Below are 9,454 nucleotides of genomic sequence, written 5' to 3' on the forward strand. Positions count from 1 at the left end.
CATTATCCTGCTGGAAGTAGCCATCAGAGGATGGGTACATGGTGGTCATAAAGGGATGGACATGGTCAGAAACAATGCTCAGGTAGGCCGTGGCATTTAAACGATGCCGAATTGGCACTAAGGGGCCTAAAGTGTGCCAAGAAAACATCCCCCACACCATTACACCACCACCACCAGCCTGCACAGTGGTAACAAGGCATGATGGATCCATGTTCTCATTCTGTTTACGCCAAATTCTGACTCTACCATTTGAATGTCTCAACAGAAATCGAGACTCATCAGACCAGGCAACATTTTTCCAGTCTTCAACTGTCCAATTTTGGTGAGCTCGTGCAAATTGTAGCCTCTTTTTCCTATTTGTAGTGGAGATGAGTGGTACCCGGTGGGGTCTTCTGCTGTTGTAGCCCATCCGCCTCAAGGTTGTGCGTGTTGTGGCTTCACAAATGCTTTGCTGCATACCTTGGTTGTTACGAGTGGTTATTTCAGTCAAAGTTGCTCTTCTATCAGCTTGAATCAGTCGGCCCATTCTCCTCTGACCTCTAGCATCAACAAGGCATTTTCGCCCACAGGACTGCCGCATACTGGATGTTTTTCCCTTTGCACACCATTCTTTGTAAACCCTAGAAATGGTTGTGCGTGAAAATCCCAGTAACTGAGCAGATTGTGAAATACTCAGACCGGCCTGTCTGGCACCAACAACCATGCCACGCTCAAAATTGCTTAAATCACCTTTCTTTCCCATTCTGACATTCAGTTTGGAGTTCAGGAGATTGTCTTGACCAGGACCACACCCCTAAATGCATTGAAGCAACTGCCATGTGATTGGTTGATTAGATAATTGCATTAATGAGAAATTGAACAGGTGTTCCTAATAATCCTTTAGGTGAGTGTATATAGGTCTGTGTAATATTTCTTAAATGTGTCATTAATTTCTTGGGGGTCAACTGTCAACTGCAGAGATGTGTTGCGAATTTGTTGGATTAGATGAGATGCAGATTTACAATTCAGCTGGTTAGCCCTCCATACAATACAGCCTGCTTCTTCACCGGAGGCGTGACCACGGGGGGGCTGGGGTGGGCACTGCCCCCCCAGAGACAAGCCGTGCCCACCCTGCGAAATACTCTGTCCAATGAAAACATTTGATTTTCAAACCTGAGTTGCTTTTCAATTGGCCCGTTTGAATTAGGGGCGTATCCTACAGGGCCTCCTCCACTAGACATGCACGTGCTGCTCACGGTTCACTTCGCTACGCATTTTGCAGCACGTTTTGAAACTGTTGACCGCAATCTTTAATTAAAACAGCGTATACGCTCCATTCTTCTTTTATCTTCTGGTTGGTAATAGCAAAAGCTATGCATAGGTGGCTTATTAAAAAGTCCGTACCTTCAACCTCTGTCCCTCCGCAAGCTGCTGGCTCCACGGTTGAGCCCAGCACCGCTGCTACCAACACGGAGCATAGCGCACCCACGTCGGGAACTGAAACTTCTACACACTACACAATCCTCCAGCTCTGCGCTCGTGTCGGCTACAAACCTCTGCCTTCAACAAAATATACAGTCCGGTCTGCCTTATTTAAATATGGATAGACCATCCCAGCTCATTTTAATTCATTATCCCAAGCGCACATTCGGAAAGACACTCAGATGTTTTAGTGCAAGCTGGTATCAGTCTCGACCGTGGCTTGAATATTCTGTTGTCCGTGATGCCAGCTTTTGCTTTGCCTGCCGCAAATTTAGTGTTTCCAATTCGGACCGCGAGGACATATTCACCAAACATGGCTACACTAATTGGAAAAAAGCTATAGAAAAAGACGGTGGCTTCCACAAACTCGCGTCTAGTATCCCGCACGTCAGAGCCATGTCTGCATGACAAGAGTATCGATCGGCGCCGGGCAGAGACGGGTGAAAGCATAGTTCAACTACTGGGTACAACCCAGATAGAAAAGAATAGATATTATGTGAAAAGCATTGGGGAGGCCGTTCAGTTCCTTGCAGTCAATGAACTGGCTCTGCGTGGTCACAATCACGAAGGTGGGGAGGAGGGACTTTTCCTTAAGTCATTTGATTACACAATCACAAAAATAATAGAAGTTCCATTGCCTCTGTTAATTTTTATTGAACAATGGGTTATGATTTCTGCCATAATTTTTGCTTTTATATGTTATATAAAATGAAGTTGTTATTATTATTTGACCCCCCTACAAAAATGGGGATGGATGGATGGATGGATATTTTTTGCCCCCCCCAGACAAGCCAAATGCCCACCCACACATGATGTTCTGGTCACACCTCTGTTCTTCACCTTGTTCATAGAACTGACCTTTTGACCAGAGCAGATAATGTTCAGTTTTGTCTATTAATAAACGATCATACTGAGCCTGAAGTTCCAGCCTTTTTTTCTTCAATTCTTGTGAATGGTTTATTGATAGTTGTTGGTCTAGAATAGTTATTGCATCTGTTAACTGTTGTTCATCTTTCTTTGATTTTTTGTATGCGACAGTATACGAGATAATTTCTCCTCTGATTACGGCTTTCAGTGTTTCCCATAGAATGGAAGGGGAAACAGTATCAAATGCATTAGTTAGTAAAAAAATATCTATGGCTTCTGATAAAAATGTACGAAAATGATCATCTGTAGGCAGAGAGGTGTTTAATCTCCACAAGGGTGATTAATCTCTCTGGTTCAGTGTGAAGTGCAGGTCCAGAAGAACAGGTGTATGATCTGGATCAACTATTGCTGAGTATTCTATTTTTGCAACAGATGGTAAAAGCTTGTTATCTATGAAAAAATAATCTATCCTTGAATAAGAACGATATACATGAGAAAAATAAGAAAGCACTTTGATATCTGTTTACGTCTGGTAACTTGGAATTTGGCATGACCATTTTAATATGCCTGCCATGTGTGCTTCCAATCATTTTGGTTGAAGTAGGTGTTATGTGTTTTCAGAGCTCTTATTTGTATTAATAAGGACTCAGATTATATATTTTTTGTGCAATTGTCAAACTCTGATGACCTGAATGGCGAGCCAGGAAACTCCATGCAGCTACATGATCATCCATCTGTCCTTTCGCAGCAGAGGAAGAATTTGTTGATATTAATACATAGATTTTTGTTTTTTTGTTTTGTTTGTTTTCCTACCTGAGTAGTAGATTAGAAGAAAAGGCCTTGGAAACAAAAGAACAACAGTTTTTACTTGCGGACATTGAAAGAGGAGTATCTTGTTTCTTTTGATTGTGGAAAGCGTGGACATTTTACCCAATTTGTTATTCCTTTCTTTGTATCAAGTACGATTTAGTTTCTTATGCTGTTTTTTTTTGGGTACCTGTAATATTGTTACAATTAATTTACTCCTGCTTCCAGTAGCATGTTAATAGGTTGTCATAAATAATTTGTTGAGTGGTTGTGCCCAAGTGTTTTTGTCCTCCTGTAGTCAGACCTAGTTGATCTGTTATAAATATTGTTTTAAACTGGACATGTTGCACTTGCACCATCCAAGTCGCATGCAGTACATGTTACACTTGGATATTAAGGCCTTTAAATGTGTATATTATGGGTTCTAAACACACATTCAATGGACTTTGGAGGGCTGGGAGGGAGGTAGCGATGAGCAAACAGGATTATGTGCACCTTCCCTGGGGTAGAGATCCATTGAGGTCCTGATGGGAGTTCCTGGGAGGAAGGTACAGGTGCTTCCTGGTAGGGAGACAATGGGATTGGGTGCACATTCCCAGGGGTGAGATCCATGGAGGTCCTGGTGGGAGTTCCTGGGAGGGAAGTACAGGTGTTTCCTGTTAGGGAGGTACTGATGGTTCCTCGTACCAGTGGTTCCTAGTAGGGAGACAATGGGATTGGGTGCACATTCCCAGGGATGAGATCCATGGAGATCCTGTTGGGAGTTCCTGGGAGGGACGTACAGGTGTTTCCTGTTAGGGAGGTACTGATGGTTCCTCGTTGCAGTGGTTCCTGTTAGGGAGGCACCTCAGCACTCGGCGACCCTGCTCTATTACTTTACAATCATGGTCCTCGAGGTCTGAGCACTGCTGGTTTTCCAGCCTTCCTTTACCTGTCAGTCAGGTGTGAAGCCTCTGACCAATCAGAATCAGTAATTATTAAACTAACTACCTGGGAGAACTGAAAACAAGGCCTGGATTTGGAATCGAGGTCCAGATTTGAAGAAACCTGCTGTACATGGTATGTTACTTCATTGCTGAGTTTCTGTAGTTCCTAAATGCTTCCACTTTGCAATAATACCACTTATGGTTGACCATGGAATATCTAGCATGGAAGAAATTTCACAAACTAGCTTATTGCAAAGGTGGCATCCTATGACAGCACCATGCTTGAATTCACTTAGCTCTTCTGAACGGCCCATTCTTCCACAAATGTTTGGAAACCTGACTGCATGGCTAGGTGCTTGATTTTATACATCCGGGGCAATGGGTCTGAATGAAACACCTGAGTTCAATGATTAAGAGGTGTATTCCAGTATTTTTGTCCATTTATTGTAGTTTGATGTTTAGTGAAGTTATCATTCAATGTAATAAATTTTGTCAGGGTTTGAGGGGAGATGTAAGTCCTGTATGGGTACAGTAGATGGCACCAGATCCTTCTTAAATAGCATCAATGTCCCATTGCATGGGTATGTAAAATGATTCTCATGGGCTGCTAAAACTACATAATTTGGTCTGTAATTACAGAAACATGATTAAGCTGCAGAATTCTAATATATATTAAAATATTATTTCATCCATCCATTTTCCAGAACCACTTAAATGTGAATCATGGAAGGTACATGCAGTATCACAAGGCAAACACAGGCAGAGACCTGTGAGTGTACATCCTGCTGTCAGAAGCAACATCAGCACCTGCCTGCCCTCATCTCCCTGCCTTCCATCATCTCCCTGCCATCACCTGCCTTCCATCTCCCTGCCTGCCATCACCTGCCTGCCATCACCTGCCTTCCATCTCCCCACCTGCCATCACCTGCCTTCCATCTCCCTGCCTGCCATCACCTGCCTTCCATCACCCTGCCTGCCTTCCATCACCTGCCTTCCATCACCTGCCTGCCTTCCATCATCTCCCTGCCTTCCATAACCTGTCTGCCATCACCTGCCTTCCATCACCTGCCTGCCATCATCTGCCTGCCTTCCAGCACCTGCCTGCCATCACCTGCCTGCCTTCCATCACCTGCCTGCCATCACCTGCTTTCCATCACCTGCCTGCCTTCCAGCACCTGCCTTCCATCATCTGCCTGCCATCATCTCCCTGCCTGCCAGCACCTGCCTTCCATCATCTGCCTGCCATCACCTGCCTGCCAGCACCTGCCTGCCATCACCTGCCTTCCATCACCCTGCCTGCCATCACCTGCCTGCCATCACCTGCCTGCCTTCCATCATCTCCCTGCCTTCCATCATCTCCCTGCCTTCCATCATCTCCCTGCCTTCCATCACCTGCCTGCCATCACCTGCCTGTCAGCACCTTGCCTGCCATCACCTGCCTTCCATCACCTGCCTTCCAGCACCTACCTGCCATCACCTGCCTTCCATCACCCTGCCTGCCATCACCTGCCTTCCATCACCTGCCTGCCATCATCTGCCTGCCTGCCATCATCTCCCTGCCTTCCAGCACCTGCCTGCCAGCACCTGCCTGCCATCATCTGCCTTCCATCACCTGCCTGCCATCACCTGCCTGCCATCACCTGCCTGCCTTCCATCATCTTCCTGCCTTCCATCATCTCCCTGCCTTCCATCACCTGCCTGCCATCATCTGCCTGCCTTCCATCATCTCCCTGCCTTCCATCACCTGCCTGCCATCATCTGCCTGCCTTCCATCACCTGCCTGCCTTCACCTGCCTGCCTTCCATCATCTGCCTGCCTTCCATCATCTGCCTGCCTTCCATCATCTGCCTGCCTTCCATTGCCTGCCTGCCATCATCTGCCTGCCTTCCATCGCCTGCCTTCCATCACCTGCCTGCCTTCCATCATCTCCCTGCCTGCCATCACCTGCCTGCCAGAACCTGCCTGCCAGCACCTGCCTCCCAGCACCTGCCTGCCATCACCTGCCTTCCAGCACCTGCCTGTCTTCCACATGTAGACTCTGATCTTAAAGTTAGGATTTTTACATCTTGTTTATTTTACTTTCTTTGCTAGGGAAATTGACTGAAAATCATCCATTCATGACACTTTGTTGTATACTATACGTGTACAACTGAGAAAACTGAATAAGACAGTGGTCTTTAATTTTTCGGTTTCTTGTTTTCCAGTTGATATGTTTGTAAGATTCAGGCAGTATCTTTATCAAAAAAAAATCAAAAAGGCTTTTGAGCATGGATAAATAATTTCTGCGGCAATAAGTTAAATAATGAGAATGCCTCAAGAAAAGTGATTATAACAATAATATCAGATATTAACAGGAACTGTTGTTTGTTCTTAGGCATTCCTCAGGAGACTTATGATTGCTGTCATTTATATCACACTTATGTAGGTCGGTTTAATCAGAGTGTCTCCTGTGAATCATTTTTATTTCCCACATCTCTGTTCAGTGTTTTCTAATTAGATCAACCTCCAAATGTATTCTCCAAATAACTCTCTTCACTGTAATGGTTTGGCTCTTTCTCATTTGATCCGCAGCTTTATGTGTTGGCAAAATTGGGCCATTTCTGAACCACAGCTAACCCTTTATTGTTTGTCAAATTAGAACTAAGGGCTGCAATGAATATGACTATAACCACTACTCCCTCTGCTGTTTTACTCATTACATTACAGCCGTCAGGTCCAACCCTGCCCTGTGGTTTCGTGCTTCCCACAGATATGCCGAGACTTCTGTGAAATCAATGAAAACTTCAACCGCTGTTACCCAGCAGGGTCCTGGTCACATCCTCTGCTATCTGAACCACCTGCTAATGACTGCAACACAACAGAGTTTATTTTCGTTGTTTATTTTTCAGGGCACTTGCAGCGCAACCTCAGTACACACACTTATGTGGTAAATATCTGTGGCCAGACATTAAATTTAGAGGTGCCAGTAATACTAGCAAAAGAAAGGAGAACACTCAAGTACAAGTTCATTGTTCAAAGGTTATATGGGAGACAATTGTTCTCTCAAACTTTTCCAAAAGCTCTGAGTGAGAAGTAAGGACAGAGACAGAATTCTAATTTGCTGGCACTATAGCCTGGTCCTGCTGCAGTGTAACCTGGTCCTTCTGTAGTGTAATCTGGTCCTGCTGCAGTGTAGCCTCGTGCTGCTGCAGTGTAGCCTCGTGCTGCTGCAGTGTAGCCTGGCCCTGCTATGGAATAGCCTGGTTCATTAACACACTATCTACAGCCACCCTGTGATTTGACCATCTTGCCATCCGTGTACATTGAGGTGACACATTAAAATCCATGTCATCGTCTGCTCCCTATCCTCCCCCAGCCCTGTCTGAACTTGTCCCTCCCTCTCTCTTATTCCCTTTCTCTCCTGGTAGCTGGCCTACATGGGCACATTTTCATCTTGAGTATAGAGTGAGGGAGGGTGGGTTGGACAGTCATCTTCTTGTTATAGAAGTTGGTTCAGGAAACCAACATAACAGCTGCAGAAAAACTGGGGCAGGATTCTGGAAAGAGCTGGTCTTATGCACAGCTCATTCTGGAAGAAGCAAATAAACATGAGTGAACCTGAGAATGCAGGACCATTTTGGGCTTTTGATTGACAAATAGTTCAAAACTCTCATTTTGGAGAGACTGGTTTTAGCAAAAGGAAAGGTGGGGCCCTTCATCTGGCTAGTTCTGCTCCTCACAGACAGAAAAATGCAGCTGATCAATACATTAAATATATTACAAGCAATATAGTTGCCAGATATTTTAAAAGGACAGAGCAGAGTATCTTTTTTGTCTATATATTGTAGAGCTTAATGGTATATACATATTTCCTTGGCTTTACCTTTCTCTGTCTGACCACACACAGACTCAATTACCTGTTTATTTTTTTCTCAATAAAATTTTCTATTTATTTTGTTTTCTGTTTAACAGAAAAATTAACTACAAATCAAAATTTTTGCTATTCTGTCTTATTTGCTTTAAATGAATACACTTTCTTTTTTAATTTAGCTGGTATACTGCATTTTTACTGAAATTTATTTTCAACTGACTTTTATGTCTGTAGCTTTGACACATATCTCTTACTCCCATTAAAACAGCAAACTGAACAGAATGAAATAAAATTACAAGAGTGTGTGTATCTGTGTGCCTGTGTGTGTATGTGTGTGTGTGTGTGTGTGTGTATCTGTGTGTGTGTGTGTGTGTGTGTATCTGTGTGTGTGTGTGTGTGTGTGTGTGTATCTATGTATCTGTTTGCCTGTGTGCGTGTGTGTGCCTGTGTGCGTGTGTGCCTGTGTGCGTGCCTGTGTGCATGTGTGTGTGTATCTGTGTATGTGTATCTGTGTATGTGTGCGTGTGTATCTGTGTGTGCGTGTGTATCTGTGTGTGTGTGTATCTGTGTGCCTGTGTGCGTGTGTATCTGTGTGTGCGTGTGTATCTGTGTGTGTGTGTATCTGTGTGCCTGTGTGTGTGTGTATCTGTGTGCCTGTGTGTGTGTGTGTGTGTGTGTGTGTATCTGTGTGCCTGTGTGTGTGTGTGTGTGTATCTGTGTGTATCTGTGTGCCTGTGTGTGTGTCTGTGTGTGTGTGAGAGAGAGAGAGAGAGAGAGAAGGGTGGTGATGAGAGAGAAGCAGTTCTTCGCTATTTCAGCAGTGGGGACCTGAGATGGGGGAGTGTGAGAGGCTGAGTGGGAGAGTGAGAATGAAAGGCAGCAGCAAGAGCCTCAGGCGTCTGCTGGGCCGTCCGTCGAGGCAGGATACCTCCATCTGAGCTGCTCCAGCTGGGCAAATGCTGGAGGAAGAGCAAGACTCAAACATCTACTCTTAGCCCCTCAGCTGGCATGTACTGTTCATGAGGATGATGATTCTGATGAAGAGAAGACAGACAAAGGGACTGCTCATATTTTTGGGGTAAGAAAGCCATGACAACCAGAAGGAAACCGTCAGCATGGCATCCTTGAAAATTCAGTAAAAACAGTCATTTTGTGTGACCTGCATGCTTTATTTAGTGGGTTAATCAGCAACCAAACATAGTTTTGCTGTGTAGGGAGGACCTACATTATCAATAAAATAACTCCGCTAAAGCTTGGAACAGGGACAGATTTGGGTAAATGGGTTGAAATTAGCATAATTGCACAGAGAGAATGTGAAGTGGTCCAGCTGACGGACACTGAGAGGGTTGCTATTAGCATAACGTTAGCACAGTAAGTGTGAAAGTGACGTGGTACGGCTGAGGGACACTGAGAGGGTTGCTATTAGCATAACGTTAGCACAGTAAGTGTGAAAGGGACGTGGTACGGCTGAGGGACACTGAGAGGGTTGCTATTAGCATAACGTTAGCACAGTAAGTGTGAAAGGGACGTGGTACGGCTGAGG

Source organism: Paramormyrops kingsleyae, chromosome 14, assembly GCF_048594095.1.
Source record: "Paramormyrops kingsleyae isolate MSU_618 chromosome 14, PKINGS_0.4, whole genome shotgun sequence".
NCBI classification, from domain to species: Eukaryota; Metazoa; Chordata; class Actinopteri; order Osteoglossiformes; family Mormyridae; genus Paramormyrops; species Paramormyrops kingsleyae.